Raw genomic sequence first — 24,719 nt, forward strand, 5'->3', positions numbered from 1 at the left:
CCTCCCTCAGCCGCCTCTCCGGTGGCCAAGAATCTTGGAGTACAGGTTGACAACGGTCTCAATCTGAAAACTCAGATACTGGGCCTAGTGGGCAAATGTTTTGGTCTCCTAAAAATGCTTAGGAAATTCTTGCCATTACTATCCTTGGCCCACCGAAGAATCACTGTGCAGGCGTTGATAGGTTCTCGCCTGGACTACGCCAACGTGCTGTATCTTGGCCTTCCGGAATTCCTCCTAAGGCGTCTGCAAATTGTTGAAAACTCTGCCGCGCGCGCCATTTTCGGTCTTCATCGGAGGTCGAGTGCAAGAGACCTTTTAAAGACCCTCCATTGGCTTCCAATTCGGAAGCGCATTGTCTTTAAAGCACTCACTCTAGCCTTTAAGGCACTTCATGGTATTGGCGCTAAATACATCAGAAAACGGATGGAATTTTATCAGCCATCTAGGTCATTCAGGTCATATTCCCTGGCCCTGGCCTCTGTACCAGCTATCAGGCGTGCCTGCTGCGGCGGCCGCTCTTTCAAACGTTTGGCGCCACAGAAGTGGAATGCCTTGCCTTTGTCTCTGAGGATGAGAGTCAATCTTTTATCTTTTAGGAAGGACCTTAAGTCGTGGCTTTTTGTTCAGTAAGTTCTGTCTGCTCTTTCCCGCTCTGTACCGCCTTGGGTTTCTAGCGCCGGGACACTCCTCGGAGTAGCTGAGCGCTATTTAAAACTCATAATAACATAACATAACATAACATAACAAGAGTGAAGTGCTATGTGAAGTGCAATTATGTGTTAAAAAATGTCTCTAGGAATGCCCTTATAGAAGTTTTAATGGAAGGGTCCTAGGACATGGATAAAAAACATCAACAGAATCAACGTGAGGTTAGAATGTACCTCTATATCCCTTTTGGGTTTAGGTCTACTAGTTTCAGCCTTCTGGTTTGTTAAAGAGGCTTTTGTCAGGACCAACGTGAGTGTGTAGCTTAAAAAGAACAGCCACAATGGTGAAAGTATCAGCACACACCCTAAAGTGTGCTGTGAGTGTGGTGGGACCATTTTAACTTACAGATCAATAGCGCACCAGTACGCTTGGATTGATGGCATCATGCATGATGGTTATTGCTAAAAATAGCCCTGTGTGGCTACAATGTGCCCCAGGGCTTGTTACTCATAATGAAGTCCAATCAATTACAGAGGCTCAGATATGTTGGTGGACTATGTATGGCACGCTTTGGCACATTGGGTGAGTTTTTATGTCAACAGTGGGTTCAAAACAGTTTTAAAAAAACCTGTTAAAATGCAATTGTATGCAGGGTAGCGCGTGATATTGAACAGGCAAGAACACAAGTATCTTAGACTGAGACAAAACCAAGACTGACAACAAATAACATAGAAGCAGCCTCACTTTGACAATCTGAGGACTTAACCTCATGGATCCCTTTGAAGAGCTTTACCCTAATCTGACCCTATGGGAAAAGAAGGGAGGGGAGGGGGGTTGGTGTTCATGGCAGCTGTAGTAGAAATGAAAAATACATCATAGCAGTAAAGTGAGAGATACCTCATCGTGACATGGGGCAATGGCGGAGGTATGCCTAAATGGTGAAAATAGCCCCGTAGTAGTAAAGGTTGAGACAAATCAAGCCCGACACATCATCATGTCAAAGGGCGATCGCGGAGGTATGGCCAAATGGTGAAAATTGCTCTGTGGCAGTAATTTTTGAAATAAAGCATAGTGGCTCGATTTGAAAATAAGCCTGTACTTACATTTGTCGTGGTAAAAGAAATCAGTGCGACCTACACTCTTCAATAGGGTCCCGCCGGTAGCATTGAGTTGTTAGTGTCGCCATTACAATTAGGGAGGGGGCGGAAGCGCCAGTGCCATCACGTGGGCGGGAGTCTGCATATTGCCACTAGAATGCGGACTTGGACGTAGCTGGCTGCGTATGCGCATTTGCAGCATCCAGCTCTGATGTGTAAGGAACTCATTTCAGTTAATTTTATTGCAGGACAGGAGGCTCCGATTATGCTTATTCTCATTTCTTTAATGAAATGCCCAGAAGCCATAGAAACAAATAAAAAACCACAATACCCATAAACACTTGGGTAACAACCATAGAGTCTGCAGTATATAAGGCCATATAGAGAGTCACACTTCCTCTTTCTTTGCTGCTCCGCAGCCAGTTAAGTGCTTTTGTCCATACCTTTAAGATTGTTACTCGTTATTGTTGTGCTTTGCTTGGATGCTTTGCTCGTTTTCATCAGCATTCTAGCGCTGCTGTTTGTGCGCCGTTCCCGGTTCTAGTTTGCCGATTTCACTCATTGCGCCGCACTTGTGGGCACGTGGGTCTACCTCCCTGACGACCGGGCTCGCGGCGCCCGTGTCTCTTTCTGTAAGTGGAGTGGGAGTCAGGGGTTTGGGGACTCGCGCGCTGGTAGAAGCGCAAGCTCCTCTGCTTCTCTGGTAGCATTAGGTATTTTCCGCGCATATGCCGCTGTTTGTTTCCGGTTTCGATTCTCCTCAAGGCACCGGAGCTTTCGAAGGACGTCCTTTCACAGCGTCTCCGCCCACGGCCACAGAGTTAACCCCTTCTGACGCTAATTGCTCGGAAAAGGGTTTTGGGTAGGATAACTCGATATAGGCTTTGCCTAGAGTGTTTTTTTGTAGACAGCAAGCCTCCCTCCACATTTGAAGTATTTTTTGCAGGTTCTCTGCGCTTATTGGGCTTGCTGTGGGGTTTTTACACTCCCCCTGAATTTTGCCTTTGGCATAGCGGATTTGGGTCATCTTGTGGGCACTTATATTATCACGCTCAGTGAACCATGAGTGAATTGTATTGTGAAGATGACTATTATGATGAGGAGGACGCCTCTGAATCTCTAGAGCAGGACTTGGTGGAGGCTCTTGATAAGGGAGTGCAGCACTCCGTTAATAAGGCACTAGTGAGGGCCATTACGCCTCTGAAACGCCATTTAACTAAGTATGCGCAGCAGCAGGGATGGGTGCCTGCTTCGCGCAAGTCCTCTACCTCTCCTAAGAACCCTCATTCTTCCGATTTTCAAAGGTTGGCTAAACATTGTCCTCTGCCGCGTCCACGACATCTGTGGGTGCGTCCTCTGCTGTTTCCCCGGCTGATACGGACGACCAAAATTCCTCCTTCTCTTCTGATCATACGGATCCCCCTCCTAAAAAGAAGCAATGTAAGGAGCATTTCGTGGATGCTCCTACTCATCCCCCTGTCCTTACTTTTGATCCCTCAGACATTCTTCACCCTAACTCAATGTTGTGGCTCCCGTCCCCAGCGGTCGCGGAGTATGTACAAGCTCACATACGCCAGCCCTTCGACAAGGATGTTCGGGCTCGGCTTCAGTCTGAATGCCCTAGACCAGATCTGGCTGATCATCTAGCAGACACTCCTGAGGTGGATCCCACGATGCTCACTTATCTTCGCAAACATGCTAAGGATCCTAAGAAGGGTCTGGATCGATCTTGGCGGTCATGCCAGGACAAGGTTCTGGACTTGATGTGTCCTCTAACTAAGATACTAGACCTTGGTTTCTTGGCCAAGGAGTCATCAGCGTTGGTAGACCCTGATGAGCTCATAGAATGGGCTCAAAGGGCCATTTGCCAGCTTGGCAACGCTAATTGTGCCCTTTCAAGCGAACGACAAACGTTCACCAAATTTGTCAACACTTTCAGTGGCCTGGACAAGGCTCAAGCCTCTCTAAAACGGGCGTTTTGTCCGGTTTTTACCAGAGCCGGGCGGCAAAGGGATGCTCGTTCAGCCCTGGTCAATCAACCCAAAGGGGATCTCAGTCCCCCAGAGGAGGTCACCAGGATTCAGGATATTCGCAGAAATCCAAATTCTATCCTTCTAAAAAAGGACGAGGACAGTACTAAAAAGGACGCTCCGGTGGAGGCTATGGTGGATACCAGGACTTCAGGTGAGCCTCATTCCTGCATGCAGTGTGGTACTGGGGGGCAGGATTCGGTTTTTCCTAGACAATTGGCGCTTGATCTCCAGCGATGCTTGGGTGCTGGAGACGGTCCAGGGTTACAAGATAGAGTTTTATCAACCCCCAAATCAGTCCCACCCTCCTGCTCCTCTTTGCTTTTCCATTCAGGATCAAGAGTTCATTTCCATGGAACTGGACTCCCTTCTTTTGAAGGAGGCGATTGTTTCGATCGTGCGCCATCCTCAGGGGTTCATCAGCACAGTTTTCCTGGTGGAAAAGAAAGGGGGAGGGTCCTGCTTGGTCCTCAATCTAAAGGAGTTCAATGGAGGGGTGGTTTACAGGCATTTCAAGATGGAGGGCATCCATCTATTACGAGACCTTTGAGAGAGAAGGACTGGATGGTTCGCCTCGATCTCAAGGACGCTTACCTGTCCGTCCCTGTCTTCCCTCCTCATCAGCGTTTCCTTCAGTTCCACTGGCTGGGGACGTGGTACGAATACAAAGTACTCCTGTTCGGCCTTTCGTCGGCACCTTGGTGCTTCACGAAACTGCTGAGGCCAGTATTAGAGTCGTTGCGCTCTCGGGGTGTTCGTCTGATCATTTATCTGGACGACATCCTCATCTTGGCGGAGTCTCCGTTCCAATTATTGACTCACCTGGAATGGTCATTCGACCTTTTGCAATCCCTGGGGTTTCTGGTGAATGTTCAGAAGTCGGTCCTGAGCCCGACGAAGGCAAAAGACTTCTTGGGCTTCCAGGTCAATTCTCTTATATGTCAACTTCTGTTACTCAATCAAAAAATTCGATACATCAAGAGGGAATTGACTTCGGTTATTTCCAAACCGACTGTGTCATTGAGGTCATTAGCACGCGTTGTCGGTCTGTTGGCTTCCTCCATTCAAGCGATCTTCCCGCCCCCTCTGCATTACAGAGCTTTGCAACAGCTGAAGATACGTAATCTCCGAAAAAGGCCTCTGCTATTTGGACCAGATTCCTCTCTCAGATGTATGTATGTATGTATATGTATGTATGTATAGGCATTTATATAGCGCACTACTTACCCGGAGGGTCCCAAGGCGCTTCGACCACTGCGAAACCCTTCCTGGCTTCCCTGAGAGATGGTCCCTTAATGGGTATCTCCAGGGTGAGACCAGGCATCCCCGGCGGTCTGGTGGGGCCGTTAGTGAAGATGAGGCAAGCTAATGCCCAGAGTTGCCGAGTGTGAACGCTGATCAGAGTGGGCACTGAGGCGAGAGAATTATAGAGTCCGCTGACCCTGGTCCAGAAACCTGCCGCGCCGGGAATCGAACCCTGGTCCCGGGCCGTCCTCTGCTCTCGGGTCTGCCGCCTCTAACCAGTGAGCCACACTACTTCAGAGGAGGCGAGGTGGGAGATGCAATGGTAGCTGGATCACATGGATGCCTGGAATGGGTAAGCCATGTTCGGCTCACCGCCAGAGATAGTGATCGAGTCAGATGCCAGTCAATGGGGTTGGGGAGCTCGGTGCGGTCCAGTCTCGACAGGGGGTCAATGGTCTCCTCGAGAACTCACTCTCCACATCAACTGTTTGGAACTCCTGGCGGGCTCCTTTGCGGTCCGTTGCCTCTCTCCCCTTCAGTCCAACTGCTGTATACTTCTCTGCATGGACAACGTATCGGCAGTCCGCTATATCAACAAACTGGGCGGCACACGGTCGAGGTAACTGGCGGATATTGCCAAAGATTTTTGGCACTTTTGTCTGTAACAGAGGATCACAGTTAATGCAGAGTATCTCCCTGGCCGCAACAATCAGATTGCGGATTAGAATTCGAGACATCTGAGGGATTTCAGCGACTGGAGACTCCATCCCCGCGTGTTCCGCCGCATTCTCCGGACTTGGGGCCAGTGCCAGATAGATCTATTTGCCTCTCGCCTCAACACCCAACTACCGCTGTTCATCAGTTGGAGACCGGATCCGGAAGCCCTCACCACGGATGCCTTTCTGCAACTATGGCCGTCAACTCTGTGTTATGCCTTTCCCCCATTCATGATGATTCCCAGGGTACTGGCTTGCACAAAGCGTTATCAATCGGAGCTGATCCTGATTGCCCCTCTGTGGCGGGCTCAAGCGTGGTTCCCGGTTCTCCTGGAGATGTCTTGTGCAGTGCCGCTCCTTCTTCCCCAGAAGTGGAATCTCCTGTTAGATCCTCTTCACAATCCGCATCCCCTGATTCTGGCAGGCTCTCTCCTGCTCCTTGCGCGGGAGATTTCGGGGAACGTTGGTCGGTCCCGGTCCTTTCTGCAGAGGCTTCCAAGAACATTAATGATGCCTGGTCTCCCAGTCCCACAAACGCTACAGGGGATCTTGGAAATGTTGGTGTGACTGGTGTGTTCAACAGAAGGTTGATCCCACTTCAGCAGATGTCTCTGTGATGGTTAATTTTTTGGCCACCCTTGCTTCTTCTGGTTTGGCCTATCGCACAGTGAACAATTTCCATTCTGCCGTTTCCGCTGGCCATCTCCACGTGGATGGTAAGCCAGGGGGTGAACACCCTTTAATTACTAAGCTGCTCAAGGGTATCCGTCTGGCTAATCCTCCACGTCCTAAATACGTCTCTTTATGGGACGTGTCAGTTGTATTGCGTTTTCTGGAGGCTTGGCCTGCCAATTCTTTATTGCCCCATAAACAACTGTCGGCCAAGCTCACTATGTTACTGTATCTGGTCTCCTGCAAGCGGGAATCTGATGTCCGTGCTTTGGATTTGGCCGGTCGCAGTTTTACGCCTGAGGGCGTCACATTTCGGCTCTCTCGCCGAACCAAAACGAATACTGCATTCATTACTTACCCTTCTTTTCCCGCCCATCCCAACCTTTGTGTTGTTCAGTGTCTCAAGGATTATGAAGTAAGTACTGCTTCTTTACGTTCCGATATGCAGGGTCAGTTGTTGATTGCTTTGCAGAAGCCTTTTCGCCCCGTTACCCCGGCTACTTTGGCCCGATGGGTACGTTGGCTCATGGCGGAAGCAGGTATTGATGTTGCTGTGTTTGGGGCTCATTCCGCTCGAGGGGCGATGGCCTCTAAAGCTTTCTCGATGGGGGTCACTTTGTTTGACATTATGAAGGCCGCTGATTGGTCTTCTGATTCTGTTTTTAAGACATTTTATTATAAGCCTATTGCTAATGGTGCTTCTGTGGTGGTGGATCAGCTTTAAACAAGCATAATCGGAGCCTCCTGTCGTGCAATAGAATTCAAAATTTGCAAACATTTGTGACAAGAATTTTCAATTCTATTAAGGACAAGGAGGCGAGGATTATCCCATCCATTGTTGTATGCATTTTTACTACTACACACATGTTGCATATATGCTTATGCTTAATGTGGTCTATTTGCATCTACCTTGTTTTTCTACCCCCCCTTGCTTTCTATGCTCAATTTTTGCATAGCTTGTGTATTACGGCTTTGTGTCTCTTTTCAGGATGTGATCCCAAATGAAGAATTTTCAAGGATGCCTGGATTTTCCTGCCTGCTCCTTCGGGGATTGTGGCTTCAGTATTATTCAGTTGTTTGCGTTTTGGATATTCCTTGGACTTCCTGGATTGGTGATGGTGTTTGCCTTAATTGACTTTCCATGTTGGATTTTCTGGTTTACTGGATCTGTTTTCACAAAAGAAAGAGGAATTGTGACTCTCTATAAGGCCTTATATACTGCAGACTCTATGGTTGTTACCCAAGTGTTTATGGGTATTGTGTTTTTTTTATTTGTTTCTATGGCTGCTGGGCATTTCATTAAAGAAATGAGAATAAGCATAATCCTCGCCTCCTTGTCCTTAATAGAATTGAAAATTCTTGTCACGAATATTTGCAAATTTTTAATTCAGCTTTACATAAAAAAAAACACTTGGTGCTTGCGCTGGTCCCTTTCATATTACACGCCCTTTTCATAAACTACAGGCAAATGTTGCAGCATAAAGATATTTTGGCACACTGTTTGAGTCAACTTTAGGCCCCAAAATATGATATGTAAAAGTTGATTGTGCTGACATGTTTTGCTCTTTAAACCCTAGCAGTCAAGTGCCTCGAGAAAACACACTTTTCTGCATTTGGAATGTCCTGCCAGCAAAGCAAATAAAAGAGAAAACTTTGTAAAATGTATGTGAAGTAAATGCCTCAAATAACCGTAGTTGTTTTTCAAAATAGCTGTAAAGTAGTGTTTTTGCTTGATCAATATGCTGGGCTTCAACTTTTAACATCTGGCGAACTAACATTACTTTCTCCCAAAAATATTCCTCTGACGATTAAGGGATGGCATCTGGTTTTCATGCGTTCTGCAACATTGAATCCCTTGCATTTGTGCTATTTCATTACATTCCTTTAATTACCTCATTCTTTGTTTTCACTTAAATATTTACCCTCTCAGATGTAAATTTTTTGAGTGACCCTAGAAGTGCAAATCAGTAATACATCTGTTTTCCATACCAGCCGTATTATTTCCATGTGTGATTGCCAAGAGGTAAAGGGAACTTTTCTAAGTAGCAGGAAGTACACTTTCCAGTCTGCGATCACAGAAGGGACCAGCTCTACGGTGTTATTATGATTCATTGCAGCAGGAAACAATATAAAATGGAGGATCCTATGTTGGTCACCGCCAGTTTTCCAAGTATATGCATACTTGCAAAAAGTCATGTGATGGGAGTGGAATAGATTCTTAAATGTCAGCTCTCCATTACTTTGCCAAAAGGCATGAAAGGAACAGGGTCATTTTGTGTACAATTCATGTCATACCCATACTCTATTTTATTAGCAATGAGCGAAAACACACCTGCATCCAAACATCAATTAGACCCTCCAACCAATTGCAGTTTAGTATGATTACAGAAGAAATTGGAAGTAATCCAAGTAGCTGCATTAGATATGTTTCTCAAGGAGACACCCTTTAAATGTGCCTATGAGGCTGCCAGCCCCCTTGCTTATCTTACCTAAATCAAATCGCACAGGAGGGTGACTGTCAACTCACATTTCAAGGAAACAGGGGGCATATTATCAAGGGGGTTTATCTCCGCTTTTTTGGCTTTAAAAGCCAAGAAAGCGGAGATAAAATTATCTCCCTATTACCTATCTGTCGCTAACACCAGTTAGCGACAGTTAGTAGGAGCTAGCGACCATCTTGGGCCCCACTTTGCATGTCAGTGATATTTATCACTAATGACATGCAAAGTGGGCGTGCCAAGATGTTAGGGACTGGAAACAGTCGCTAACATTGCTATCTCCTATTACCAACTTACCAAAAGCTAACACCTGCCCTGAGCAGTTCTTAGCCATGTTATCCAATGGGAGGTGGATAACATGGCTAAGAGCATTAGCTTGCTAATGCATGAATATCGCTGACTTTTCAGCGATATTCATGCAATGCGGCCGATTTTTATCGCATTTGCAATAAACCTTGGTAATACCAAGGTTTATCTGCGATAAAAATCGCCGCATCTCGGTGATAATTTTTTCACGCTAACCAAGCAATAGAGATAATTATTGCTATTGCTTGGTAATATGCCCCCCGGTGTTTTATTTAAATCTACTAAATGTGGTGGAAGTTTTTATACCCTTCCAAGAAGCAGCTGAAGTTACAAAAAGAGATTCGACGTTCGTGAAACTTGACATTGTAAACAATGAATAAATACTTTTATTTGATTTCATTAAACAAAATCATAAAAGGGTAGGGAACCACCAATCGTGAAATGTACATTGTAAACAAAAACATCAACAAGGCACTGTGAAAGTTTAAACAATGGTACTTCTCTTCTGGGAAAGTGGGATTCGGCAAGAAAACTGACAGGTCAATTTCTTGTTCTATATGAAAAGAAAATGCTATTTCTGGTAAAGAAAAGTGGCTTCCAGTCTCAGAGAACTTATCTGGGAATAACCTTATACATGAAAAGAGTACAGAGTACAGAGCACCTACCCTTCCTAGCCTGTGCTCTGACACTATGGCTACTAAAACAAGAAAAAAAAACTTTTTGGACAAACACTTTAAGATGACGTTGTACACGGTCTCAAAGGGAAATCATTGTAATCCTTTAACAACAATGAATAAGCCCAAAATGGACCAGAGAACTGCATTACTTGACAGCAATTTGCAAAACTCTTCAATAACCTGGAAGCTAGAACCTCTGAAGATAGCATAGCTTGACCTCTAAATTTCATATTAATTTTCCACTGACTGCAAAGGGCTAATAATGTATGCCCTAATTCAAAATCATCTTTAATTAAGTTTAGAGACATGGCTAAATGACAAGAAATAGGTTCTCATCCTTTTTACGCTAATTTTTACAGTGCCTGCCATAAACTTTGATTGCTATATTTACAAGCCTATTGCGCCGCCTGTACATTACTTTTTTTGACGTGACAGCAGTACAATGGGCTTGTCCATATTTACAAGGCAACGTAAAGTCACCCAGCGTAACTTTTCATGGCCTTCTAAATATGGGCCTCTTTCACGCATTACTCTGCATGAAAGGGGTGTTCCTGTGTTGCTGTGGATGTTCTCATCCAACATCCATGAAACGTGACGCATTCCCAGATTTACAAAACATTTTTCAACTGGGAATGCATCAGAATCATATGCATTCCCAGGGGAGTCAAAGGAATTGCGTGATGAGGAGAAATACTTTTATTTCTCCTAATTTTTTCCTCTTTCTATGCGTGCTGCAGAATGCCATTAATAATTGTTTTTATGCAGGAAGGTGTCCCTTCCTGCACAAAAACAATAATCACCGCAGAGTAGCACCCTTGCAAAATGATGCAAGGGTGCCTGCTCTGGTGCATGGCGCCAATTGTGTGCCAGAACAGGGGGAAGCACAGGGATGCGTTAGATTGTTGTTAATACAACGCTTCCTTGTGCTTTGAAAATGACGTCACACAGCGCAGCTAAATGGTGTGTGTGCCGCGATGCATCATTTTCTTGTAGATGAGGACCTGAATGTAGTTGATCTTCTAAATTGTTGGTGGCTATTGCTACCTTAGAAGATAATCCTTGCTCTTCTAATGTCACCCTTCTAAGCTCCAAACCCCAATCTAACTCTCCGCTGAGCTTCTTCTTTGAAAGGAGACTACCTCAGGGTAGAGGGTTAAAATGGGACAATCCATGACCTGGACACAGAGAATTCAGGAAAAAAAGACACCATGGTCTCCTGGGGCAACAAGTAGCAATTAGTTATGTTATCAGTGTCTCCTTCCTGGACTCTCAAAAGTCTCTGGAGATGAGAGGAATTGGAGAGAATGCATAAAGTAGGTGTGTGGGTCATTTTACAACCAACACTTTACTGAGCTCAAGCTTTGTGAGGCAAAATTAAGGAAGTAACTCTTTCGTCTTCATTGTAAAAAGACTGAGCCATGGATAACATACCTCTCAACTATCTCCCTATAGAGATTTGGGCAAAGGCATGGTATCATCAAAGCTAGGACGATCCTGCTCAGACGATCCACACATCCATTCTCCATCCCCATTCCCCAGGAGATGAGCTGCATCTAGGGGCAGGATATCTGATTCTGCCCTAACACCTAGACTTTGTAGTGCCTTTTCTCTCCAGAAACAGAACATAGAAACACCCCGCCTCCCAGCACTTACCATAAGCTTGAGCAACTTGGTTGTCCATTCGAATCCTCACTGCCTAATTCTGAATAAAAACTGCTAACTCTAAGGACCTGATGCACAAAATTAAATATACCGTTTTCTGTAAGTTTACACTTGTCTGATATTACTTTACTTATTTTTGGTATTCACAAACAACAAGTATAATTAAACTATTAGCAAAATTACTAGTAGTAAAATTACACTTGTAGTTTGTGAATACCAAAGCAGCAATAAAGATAATACAGCTATTGTAAACTTACACTTTTTAGTGAGTGTATTAATGTTTTAGTAATCACAAACGTTAAGTGTACTTTTAGTGCTAGTAATTTTACAAATAGTAAAATTGCACTTGTTGTTTGTGAATACCTAAAAGTAGTAAAGTTACTACAGCAAATATGAACTTACAGAAACAGGTAAGTTTACCTTTGTGAATCAAACTTTAAGGGGTGCGGCTCGCAGCAGTGGACAGTGGACTTTGGCGTTTGAGGGCGATTCCTTTGGGACGGGACTGCGAGGACCAGCAACCCTCCACAACCCTCAGCTGTGTGCCTCTTCCCGCCCCTCCTCCTGCGTGCTGAAATACTGCTCGCGCCCCCGCTCAGCGGGAGCCGCTCGCAGCACTGGACAGTGGATTTTGGCGTTTGGGGGCAATTCGTGTGGAACAGGACTGCGAGGACCAGCAGCCCTCCACAACCCTCAGCTGTGTGCCTCTTCCCGCCCCTCCTTCTGCGTGTACTTAACCATCTACGCCCACCGCTGCGCTGGACGCGCACTGGGCCAAGGGCGGGCCCGTTTAAGCCCGTTGTAGCCCGGAGGAGACTGGACCGGGTCCCCCCTCTTTCATCTCGCTTTTTCTTCTTCGAGGTGGAGTAGGGTCTTTGTAAGTCCTCACTTGTTATTGTATTAGTTGTAGGGGAAATGTCTGGGCGGGAAAGTAGGAGCAAGGCATTGACTTCTGGTGGCTATGTAGCGGGGACCCTGGACAATTTCATCATCAGAGCTAACTCACTGCTGGAACATGAAATAATTTTGATGGAGCGTTGGCTCTCTCAAGACATTGCTACTGTAAAGAGATCCTAGCTGGGTCACATTGCGAATGCACGCACGCCGGAGCAAAGATCGAAATTGCTGGCCACTGGAGCCCCTGAAGCCGTGGTGTAAAACACTGAGACTACACAGGTTTTGGGTACTCTAGTTCCATTAGGCGAAACATCGCTATCACCTATAGCAGAGACCAACATAGCACCAACTCCGGCTAATGTTTTGGTAGATGATAGTCCAGAAAGGCCTAATACCCGGCAGTTACGGGGGAACCGCAAAGGGGCGGTACCCAAGAGGAAGCGTGGCCCTCAAACATTTGGTGGGAGGAAGTCAAAGCCTGCTAAACACTCTCACAATTCAAAACCGAACCCAGATCCCGTGGGTGTGGGTAAAGCCATGAGGGCTCCTACAGCACCCAAAGCATCAGATAATACTCCATCATTAACCTCACACAGACCAATCCCATGAGAGGTGAACACTAGTATCACAACACCTAAAAGGGAGGAATTATCCACTCAAAAAATGGTCGCTCTCCTTAGGTCTTTGCTTCACCCACTGGAAACTCGACTCTCCCAGATAGAGCTAAGGCTAACAGAAATTGAAAAAGCATCCATAGCTACTGTTGATTGTCTAAAAACTAACAAAGCTATGCGGGGTAGCGGGCAGACTAAAAAGGTTCAGGGGGGTATTGCCACAAAAGCCTACTCTATCACCATTCTTGGCCTCTCCTTTGGCGATGACCCCTAAACGGGACCTACCTACCGCTCTTACAGATAATGCACCAATAATGGCTAAAAAGGTTAAGCCCAAGACCCACACGAATCCCAACTGGGTAGTACCCCAACTAAGAAAATTAGAATCGATCTTCCTCCAGACTCAAGTCCCTACGTAGTGGTCCTAGCTGGGGTTCCTGAGTTAAATGATCCGGCTAGGGAATCCTTTATGTCTCTTAAAAATAAAGTTGCTGATTGGCTGAACAAAACCAGACCGCTCCCAGGTTACACCAGTGGTGAGATTATGATGGTATGCAGGGTGTCCTGGGTGGGTCATAGGCCAAAAAATATCAACGGCGACTGTATCTTGGTTAATTTTAGGGATACAAAGACTGTAGCTCACATATGCAACTGGCTGTATTGCGATTCCGGGACAGCTATACAGTCTCTTCCACTATCTTACTTTTATCCACCTGGACCCCTGTGCTATACCCTGGGGACAGAAGCAGATTGGGTGAGAGTGGAAGCTAGAGGGGCGGGTAGGACAAATAGGGACAGGCTAGGACAACCCCAGACAGGTACCCATTTTGCGACTTACAATCGGTATAGCTGCTTGGATATGGTCGATTGACTGCAGCAAAAGCAAGGGGACTCTCTGGGACCCTTGCAAGTAGCTGGAGCCAGCAACTTAGTGACTGTATCTAGAGGGAGCGCCATAAATAATCAAGGAGATAGGACGGAGGGTAGTAACTTGGAAATTGCAAAGTCACCAGTCCCGCAAGTCAGTCTGTCTACCTTCTCCCACAACAGGCTTGACCAATCCAGATATAGGCACAAATATGTCAGTCAATCCACTAGGTCCTCCAACTGGTGTAAGATTGAATGAAAGAGGCCTTAGGGGTGTGGAGGGCAGTTCCCATAGAAGTGGTAATCCAGGCATACTAACGATATTGTCTTGGAATGTAGCAGGTCTGCCCAATAAAATGGCTTGCACGGAGTGGGTATCCTTTATAGATAAAAATGATGTATGCCTCTTCCAAGAGACTTGGGCCAGAGAGGAAAAACTATGCGGGGTTTTGCATCATTTAATGTGCCGGCACGCTGGGGAGGGAAGGGACGTCCGTCCGGGGGTCCTACTATCTGGGTGGGCTCTCACCTGGGTTGTAGGGCTAAAATATTGAACACTCACTCTGACGATGTTCAATGCGTAGTTCTAGAATGGCCTAACACTTTCAAGCTTGCTCTGGTCAATGTATATTCTCGACCAGATAGCATAACTAGTGAATCGAGAACTATTGAGGAGTTGTCCCTTTTTCTAAATACCATCACCAGTGACATCCACCTTTTGGTAGGGGGTGATCTGAATTGCCATTTTGAGCCTCTAGCAGGCATAAGGGATGGGGCATCCTTGGAAGAGGATGATTACTGGTCTATACCACCGACTCAGGCGCCTTCGCCAAGGTCACGGTCTCCCCTAGCTATTCAGATCACAGCACTAACTCTCAACCATTCAATAAGGGCCTGCAACGGTCGCATGCCATCGGACATGCCACCGAAGTGTACGTTCAATAAGCCTGGTCAAGAGCAAAGGCTGGATTACATATTAGTGGAAACAAGGTTATGGCCCAGAGTCATTGATTTAAGGGTTGCTCTTAGAGCCGATAGCGACCACAACGCTCTAATCCTGGAACTCACCCCCCAGCCAGAGTCACCAAAGTCAACACGATGGGATCGGAGGACCCTGATACTAGGATCATTCTATCTAACGATAGACGTAGAGTCTGGTGGGATAAATTGGTAGCACACCCAGAAGAAGTTTGCAATTTATACTCTCGGATAGTGCCCTTACTTGAAGTGGTTTGTGCTTTAATCACACAACCTCTTCCCCCCCAGACTTTCACACTAAGTTGCAGGTACTCCATAATGATCTAGTAAGCACTTTAGCTGAGGTATTTAACCCCCGGGTGATTAAACAGAACAAAAGGGCCAACACAAGTTCCTGGTATAATGCAGCCTGTAGAAAGGATAAGGCAGACCTAGTACAGGCCTTGAAGCACAACAACGATAAAGTTCAAATTCAAGCCAGGAGAGCTGACTATAAACAGCTGATCAAGTGTGCAAAGGCAGAGTCGGACCATGATAAGTTGACAAACCTAACTGTTGCCCTCGCAGCTAGAGACTCCGGAAGTTTTGGTCTATAGTTAATACAGGTTCTGGAGAGCCAGTATTGACTATCCAACCTAACATAGCGGCCGAAGTTTCAGAAGACCACTTCTGCTGCGTTGTACTCAGCGAAGGACGGCATAGCAGCCGGGGGAATAGAATTGACGCTGTTGACTTGTTACCAGCAGTTTGGGGTGGTTGACTTTACGATTGAGGAGGTCTGCAATGCAATTGCTAAACTTGCGGCTGGAAAAGGCTCGGGTTTGGACAAACTCCCGGGAGACCTCTTCAAACATGAACTAAAGATATGGGCCCCATATCTACAGACCCTGTTTAATGCAGTCCTGAGAGGAATGGCTGTACCCTGTACTTGGCTGGGCACAGAGATAGTCCCTATATTTAGGAAGGGTTCGCCTCTGCTCCCAGCCAACTACAGGCCCATCAGCCTCATTGATGTACCGCAGAAGATCTTTGCGAAGCTAATTCTTGATCGCCTACAGGACTGGATAGAGGACCATTCCATTCTCAGCCCATATCAGGCAGGGTTTAGGAAAAATACATCTACCATGGACCAAATTTTTCGACTGACCCTATTATTTTGGAAAACGGTCAGGATAGAGGGTGGCAGCCTCTATATGGTGTTCGTGGACCTACGCGCTGCCTTTGATTTGGTCCCACGGGGGAAACTTTGGTCTGTGCTTCTTGAGCTAGGCATACCGCCTCAACTTCTCAATATGCTGATGAGGTTTCATGAGGCAAACTTCGCTCGGGTCTGGTGTGGAAAGAATAGAGCTTTGTCATCTAGTTTCCCCGTTGACAGGAGGGTAAGGCAGGGGTGCGTTTTGGCACCCACCCTGTTCTGCCTCTATGTCAATGGGGTAATTGCCCATTTGGATGGTGTGTTGAACACCAATGCCCCAAAGCTGGCAGGTAGCAGGGTTTCTGCAATTATGTTCGCAGATGACACCCTCTTGCTGTCTAAATCCCCAATGGGGATACAGGGTGTATTGGATGGATTTGAGGCATTCTGTGATGGACGGGGATTGGAGATAAACGTTCTCAAAACCAAATTCATGAAGTTCAATCCCCCAGCCCCCACTCGTCCAAACCCCAGCATAGGTACAACTAGATTGGAAAGGGTTCAGATTTTCGATTATCTGGGGGTAACTATAAATGAGAGCATGATGTGGGGCCCCCAGCAAATTAAGTCTCAACTGAAACTGGCCCAAATTGCAGGGGGTATCCTCAAGCTCTCCAATGCATAGACTATTAAACCTATTGACCCACCCCTGGAGATCTACAAAATGCAAGCAAGGGGGGTGGTCTTGTATGGTGGTGAACTATGGGGCCATTCATGTAGGACTGACATCAGCAAGACAGAAAATAAATTCCTAAGACAATTGCTGGCCTTACCACTTAGTACTCCACTTTTACCCCTGAGGTTTGACTTGGGTCGGAGACCAATAGATGAGGAATAAGGTCTCAAACCCTTAAGGTTCTGGCGCAGGCTCTGGACTACACCCGAGCTGCTAAATTATAGGCTGGAACTTAAAGAACTACTAAGCTTACCCAATGTAGGGAAAATTCCCTGGCTTAAGTACATCAAGAATGAACTTGGGAGGTTGGGAGTACCTGCGATGTGGTCTGATCCTGAGTCTGGCTGTAACGCGGTCTAACACAAACACTTATCGAGACTGTATTATGATAGCAAACTTACTGCTGCTTTTTATAATTTTCCAGTTGGCATCTTAACTGACTCTTTTTAAGTGTTAAAGATTCGTATCATTTTGAGTGTTTCATGGATGAAATGTACCCTATTTTAGCTAGGAAACTGTATTTACAATGGAGATATGGTACTCTACCGATAAGAGCCTTTACTAGTAGATGGTCTTCCATCTCTCTAAAAAACTGCCCTGGTTGTAACTGTGACTTAGAAAATGACCTTCTTCTGTCCTGCATACTGTAAGTCCAGGAGGTATTGGCTCGTACCTCTGTGCAAAAACTTGGCTTTTGTACGTTGTACGCAAGGTTATAGAGTACTTAAAACAGAGATAACGAGACCCATTGTATTTACCGTATCAACATTTTTGGCAGCTATGTGGCATAAGCGTAGGCACTTAATCACCACTGCACAAATTATGTCTAGTAGCTAACTGCAAGAAACAGCTCCAAATGAACTAAGGGACATATCACAAGTTTTATGTTTTTATCTACAGTATTTATTGCCTATTTTATATACTTATCTGTCCCAGCAATGTCATTAACTTATTATGTATGCAAAATGAATTGATCTGTCATCCATGTATACTGTATTTAAAACTTGTTTCGATTCTTTTATGGCTAAAATTGCCGAAATAAAGATTTTATGATGATGAATCAAACTTTAAGATATTACCAAAAACTGCTTATAGCTCTCTCCAATGAAACATATTTTGGCCTTCCTTTGGAGCCAACCCTCCATGCACATTCCTTTCGCTCCAGGATTCTCACTGTTTGCTATTACAACAGATTTTGCATTTGAAAGAGACACTCCTTGATCTAGATTCTCTCAGTGTCATCACCAAATAAAGTCTCTCTTTATATTGTTGTAAACAGGAATCCATCTCTCACAGTCCTGTGAGCTTGGCATCCCGAAAGTCAATAAGATTTGTTTTACTGGTTGAAAGTGAAGCCAAGCCCATACAAATACCGTCAGGCAAGCGCCAATCTATTTCTGGACTTGTAACCATCCTCTGACTGTTGCTTCTTCCAAAGGTAGAAGAGTCTAAAGATCAGCATCTCTTTCCTTGCCTTTGGTTGGTATATCCACCCCAAGTAAAATATTGTCAATTGTGATTTGGTTCCAGATGTTACTTTTCAGATTGATCAGAAATACAAACTCATTGAGAAATATGCACACCTACTTGGCACAACCAAGGGCCTTAGAAAAGGAAGACGACATGATTAGTAAATGATTAAGAAAGGGAAACATCTTAATTTTCTGTCTATGTACCACAACTGTAAGAGGGAACAACACCTTAGTAAACACCCACCAAACTAGGGTTAGCTCAAAAGCAAGAAGTTTGAATTCATACTGAAAGTCACCTACACAAAAATGAAGCAAATTCTATGATTCCTGAAGTATGGGAATATGGCATCAAGCAGGCCAGTGATGTCAACGCATCTCCTAGGACTATCAAGGGCAGGATCAATTGTAGAGTGATCACTCTGAAAGGATGCTAGGACAGGAAACAGTTGAAGTAGTTCTTAAAATCCAAAACTTGGAAAAACTGTCTGGAAGGTTTTCTGACAAGAAACAACAGAGAGAAGCAGCCCATTCCTGTGACTTTAGTTAAAACTAGACTAAATGCTACTTTGTCTATAAGTTCTTGAACTATGTTTAGAATTGCCCACTTCTTTTGCAGAAATATCTGTAGAGGAGTCAAGAAGAACATTCTTCTGGGTGTGTGCAGAATTCTACTTTGTAACCATGTTCCAAAATGCTGAGTGCCCAAGAATCTAACTTTGACTTTTTCCACACATGAATAAAAAATCTTAACCAACAACCCACTGGTTCCACTTAGCCGGGCATTTTGTGGGGTCGAGGGAGGCTCATTGATTGCTGACTGGGACTAGGATCTTTCTGTGAAAGGCACATCCTGGCCACTCCCCCTTCCTTGAGAGGACAGAGAAAGTCCTTCATTGCCTGACTCTGTGAATCCAAAACATTTTCGCCCAAACCAGCAATTTCTTCTTCTGCCTGTTCCCCCCAACAGTTTTCATGAGCTTCCTGTGTTTGGCTGATTTTTTATTAAAATCTTCCAACTGTGTTCCAAACAGTTTTGCACCTGTGAAAAAAGGATGGCTAAGCTAAGATTGTATGGAATTCATAAGCACTCATGAACACTCATAAATTGTGCCTGGCTGAAATGTCCTAACCTGCAGTCATATGATAAATCAGGCAGTTATCTGACCTGCTGTTCCATCCTCCTGAATTTCCTTTGAGAAGGAATGATAATCTTTCACCAATGACTAGTTTGTGTATGTTGAATATGCAAATATCCTTATGGGAAAATCTGATGCAGTGCACCGTTTTGTCACACCTGTCATCCCTAGGATAGTCTTTCCCCAGACTTTTTGCAGTTTGACTCTTCTTTTTGCTGATTTGTTTTGTTGGTCTTAGGACTCTGAACACTGTACTACTACTAACCAATTCTAAAGTCCATGTGCTGCTCCCATAAACATGATGACATTGGTGTATATCTGTAGGATAAGTCCATTTTAAAGTTGTATGTTATATACCCAGGGCCTGTACTTCAACCGCTATCAGTGGACTGAAGCACTGAATGTGTCACCCACTGAAGTAGCATTTTAAACCTGTCTCTGGCTTGTCACTACAGTACCTGTATGTAGTAGTAGTATGAGCTTTATTCGATACATGAAATATCATAAAAGCATATACAATTGTTAAAAAGGTTAAGATGTTAAAAGGAATGTACAACAACTTAAGATACAACATGCATCATACTATACTTTACACTTCAAATTTGCATATTAAAATCCATTCATAAAAAGGTACAAACAATTAAAACATAGACCATTTCATAAGCTAGAGCACTATAACAAAACATAGCAGCGATTGAGTTGGGCCTGTGGCACTCTAAACCCAACCTCTATCCTCATAGCATGACAGAACTGGTGGGGCATGCTGCCTTTTTTGCCAAGATCGTATTTCTAATCAGCCATGCACAGCCTAGAAACATGGCCACCCCACAAATCAATGTCAATGAAGATGTATCTGTACATAAGATGCGGAGTGCAGCACGATTGTTCATTGGGCGAATCAATTGGCAGACCGGTTTGAGCCACTTGGCTCTGGCCGATCTGTAGGCATGCGCAGGCGAATAAAAGGTGTGCAGTTGACTCATTGTGGTAATCGCAACCTGGACAGGGCACAGGGATATTAAAAGCTGTTGCAGGTCAGTTATCCATTTGATCCTGCTCCCCGTATCAGCTAATATCAATTCATCTGCTGCATAGTTGGACAATTCAACAGTCCTTCTTATACGGGCCCAAAAAAGGAGGGGACACAATCGTACAATATCCACAATGGAACGCCTTCCCATGTCATAAAATAAAGGTTTCAAGGGTGTCGAGACAGGGAGGGAAATAAGATCTCTCATGAATTTGTTTTCAGATTTGGCAAGCTCACTGACATTCTCTAAGCCCCAAAGTTTCGGACCCATATAGGGCCGAAGGAAGTGTTTGCCTTCGTAGACTGCAAGCGCGGGGGCTACTGGCCTACTCCTAGATAGATGTTGCTCTCTAATGATAGCCCCTGAGACCTGCTTATGGCTTAAGAGCATCTTGGCTAGATGGGACCCCCACCTCATATTCTTAGAGACACGGATTCCCAGGTAGTCAAAAGACTCAACAGTGTCCAAGGGGGAATCATTCAGGGTAATGCCATTTCTAAAGCATTTCAATGGGTTGATAGTCATAAGTTTTGTTTTTGTCGTATTAATTATCAACCCCCGAGAATTGCAGAAGTCGCAAAACCTATTCAGGAGTTTCTGGAGTCCCCCCGGTGATTTAGGGATCAGAAGGGTATCGTCTGCTAACAGGAGGGTCGGTTTCTTTTTCTCAGCTAAAATGGGAGTGTCTGCTGGTTCTTGCCTTAAGAAATCAACCACCCTGTTGATGTATAAAGAAAACAGGGTGGGAGCCCGCACGCATCCCTGGCGGACCCCCCTGTTCACCATGATCCTTTCTGTCAGTTGCCCCTGTGATCCCCACCTGATTTTTGCATAGTTGTCATTGTGCAAGCGTTGTAAAATATCGAGAACCTCGGGGGAAATACCAAGTTGTTGAAGGACATACCAACGTTTTTTCCAGGGCACCAGGTCGAACGCGGTCTTCAGATCTATGAAGGCCAAATACAGACTGCCTTTCTCTAGGATTACTGTTTTCCAATAGACCATGAAGAACATGAAGACCTGGTCCATTGTTCCCACCTTTTGTCTAAACCCCGCTTGATAATGGGACAAGATGCTACCATCCTCCATCCATGCTCCAATCCTAGCAAGGAGGACCCTGCCAACCACCTTCTGTATCACGTCAATTAGACTAATCGACCTCTAGCTGGCAGGGTCCTCCCTGTTCCCCTTTTAAAAGATTGGAACAACCTCAGCTCCTTTCCAGGAGTCTGGAACGGGTGATCCACTCGCTATTAAGTTCATCATTAAAAGGATGAAGGTGGCCCAAGGCTTGTGGTCATGCAAGAGCGAGTCCTGCTATTGTCGGGATGTAATGTGGTTTGAGATTGGGACACTAGCTCTTCTAGTTCTACTGATAATTAAGTTCCAAAAATATTTTGAGTCCCTCTGCTTAGAGGCCTGTTTAAATTCATGCCAATGATCTTCTTCCCAATTACATTTAGCTTCCACCTGAGCCCTGCAATACTCCTTCCTTGCTATTCTGATCGCTAAGGAATCTTTTCTCCTAACTGCAAGGGATAGGGCAACCCTCTTTTCCCTACAGCCCTGGGAATACTAGGGGTTTGAGGACCTTACCTGATCACGTCTTAAGCCCACTTTCCCCTCAACAATAAAAAGAGATCAATTTATCAATTGAATCTTGATAAATCAGATGAAGTTTGGGTTGGGCCCCCATTTCCCCAGAAAGCACCGAAAGTTCCTTGTTCTTAACCTCTAGAACTTCCTTAATGCTTTCCAATTTATATTCCTGCTTGGAAACTTTAAGCCATTTAAGGCGTCTATTACAGTTAGTAGAAGTTACCTCTCTGGTGGACAAAACGGGGGGGGGGGGGCTACGAGCCTCAGCACCAAAAGACCGCCAGATGTTAATAATTTTTAGACATAAGGGATTGTGGTCACTATCTATGGAGGGTTTGAGTTCCAAATCTATCAAATCTCTCCATAGTCGAACATCCGTAAGAATGTAGTCTATTCTGGAGGGGGAACTTATCCTATTAAAGGTATTTGCCCCATGAAAAATCTGAGCCTGTTCTCCCATTTACAGCTCTTAAGTTGAATTCCAGAGTGAGGGCACTAATTTGGATCGCCCTCTGAGACCACTTCTTAATAGGGTCTAAATTAGGAGCAGGAATGTCCCATTTAGCATCCTCTTCAACAATACCCAAGAGATCCTCAGCACTAAGCGGTTCGAACGTACAATTAAGGCCCCCACCTACAATGATATTAGAGTGGGATAGGGTGCAAGACAGCATGCTTTCCAAAGATGTTACAGTCAGCGAAAGCTGGGCACCCACGCAACCCCTTGCATAGATGTTAAAAAGTTCTAACGCTGTGCTGTTGGGTCCACCTCTAACAGTTATATGCAAAATGTCCTGTGAGATGGACTTATTGACAGTAATTTTCCAGTTCAAGTTAATGCTGACCCATATTTTAAGCCCCCCAGAGGGGCAGCCCCTGCCTAGACTCCACGTTTCCTGGAATAAACAAATCTCAAACTGTTTGATAAGTTTATTCCATTCAGGGAGCAATAATTTCTTCTCTAGCCCGCTACATTCCAAGAAAGGAGACTAAGGGTATTCATATTAGTTTCAGCCGCTACAACGATGTCAGTTGGACCATCACTAGATTTCCCCCCTCCAGCAACCACCTGACTCTGGGCACTTGAAGGTCCCAAAGAACAAGGAGCGACTGAGACATTAATCTCACTACGGCTAGATGGTAATAAAGCAATATTGTAATTTTCAGTTGGACCTGGTACTGGTCAATCTACCCTATTCAGGCCTGACCCCCTCCAAATCTCCCTGCCGTTTCATGACCACTCACCACCCTTTGTGTCCAAAGGGGGGAGCCCCTAATCTGGATGGCAGAAGACTCTGGGGAAGAAGTACAAAGTTCCAGGGCCAATAAGTTCTCTGCAAGGGCAGCATCAGCTAGCTGCAACTCAATGCAGTCTAGCTCAGAGTTATTCAATGCAATCCTCCTTGCTCTAAGAATATCTTCCCTAATTATGGATCTGCAACCCCTGACATGTCGCAGCCAGGGTATGGCTTTATTACGGAGAGATTCACCTCCTTCATATCCCTGGCTGGAAGAACATTTTGGGACTTTCACCATATAAACTGTAGTCCTAGTGTTTGTCAACCTACCTATCGGGAATTGTCTCTGTGATCCCCTGATATTGAGTGTATCATTACCAGCCCCAGATGGTGAACCTGTGGCCCCATGATGTTATGAACAACCCCATGAACCCCAGGGGTTTTTAATGACTCAACATAAGTCTTCTTGGAGCTGAGGGGAGGAGCCAAGGAGGGAGTGGGAGTTCCTTGATTACATAAGACAGGAGGACCCCCGCTCACCCCCCTTGGAAGGAGAGCCCATCAGTGGCCTAGTCCTAAGTTGGGCAGATGGAATAGAGGTAGATTTCAGCCACAAAGCATGAGGAGGAGGAGGTGGACAATTCGCCATAAGATTTATGGCCTCTACGATTTTCCTCATAGAGTCTACCTCTCTTTGCGGAGTTTCCACTTTTTGCAATAACCCCTCATGGTTGTCTCTACAAATGCATGGACTCACTGGGGCCACTGCACTGGTGGTACTGGCGAACCTCTCAGCTGGAATTACTATTCCCTCCTCCAAACCATCGACTACTGTGAATCGATTGGTACAGGGAATAAATGGAGAGGGCTCAACAAACATAGATTAAATAACCCTTTGGCGATTAACACCCAACCCCACCTCCTGGTGCTCGCCGCCCATATCAGCTACTACATTTTTGCCTAATAAAATCTCTTCACACTCATTTACAATACTTTCTATTCTATCAAGAACACAATTACTGGCCACATGACTAGATTTGTTAACCTTTTTGTCCTTTTTATTTCCTGCAACCCGCGCCCTCCATTGCTTTCCTTTTGCCCAAGGCGACCATTGACTCTGTCTCCGGGTAGGTCACCCCCCCAGCCGCCACCCGGTCCTCCTGTGACGCTACCCCACCGCTGCCTGCCGTGAGCCGACCGCCTCTCCCCACTGAGGTCGGCCTTGAATTGCCTGTGACTGTTTTCTTTTTTTCCCGTGCTCCCTCCACCTTTCTCGTTCCTGTTGCCACATTGTTACTTTTTTCACTGTTGTTCTCGATTCCCCTTGTGCCCTTTGTGCCCTCCCCCCTGCCCCCTCTGCCTTCTGTGTAACCCGCTTCCCGCCGCTGCGTACCCTGTGGCCCCACCCCTGTCATCCCATTGGCCACCCACTCCCACCTCCCAGCTGTTCCTCCATCCCACA

The sequence above is a fragment of the Lissotriton vulgaris genome, chromosome 4_1 (genome assembly GCF_964263255.1).
Source record: "Lissotriton vulgaris chromosome 4_1, aLisVul1.2, whole genome shotgun sequence".
Taxonomy (NCBI): domain Eukaryota; kingdom Metazoa; phylum Chordata; class Amphibia; order Caudata; family Salamandridae; genus Lissotriton; species Lissotriton vulgaris.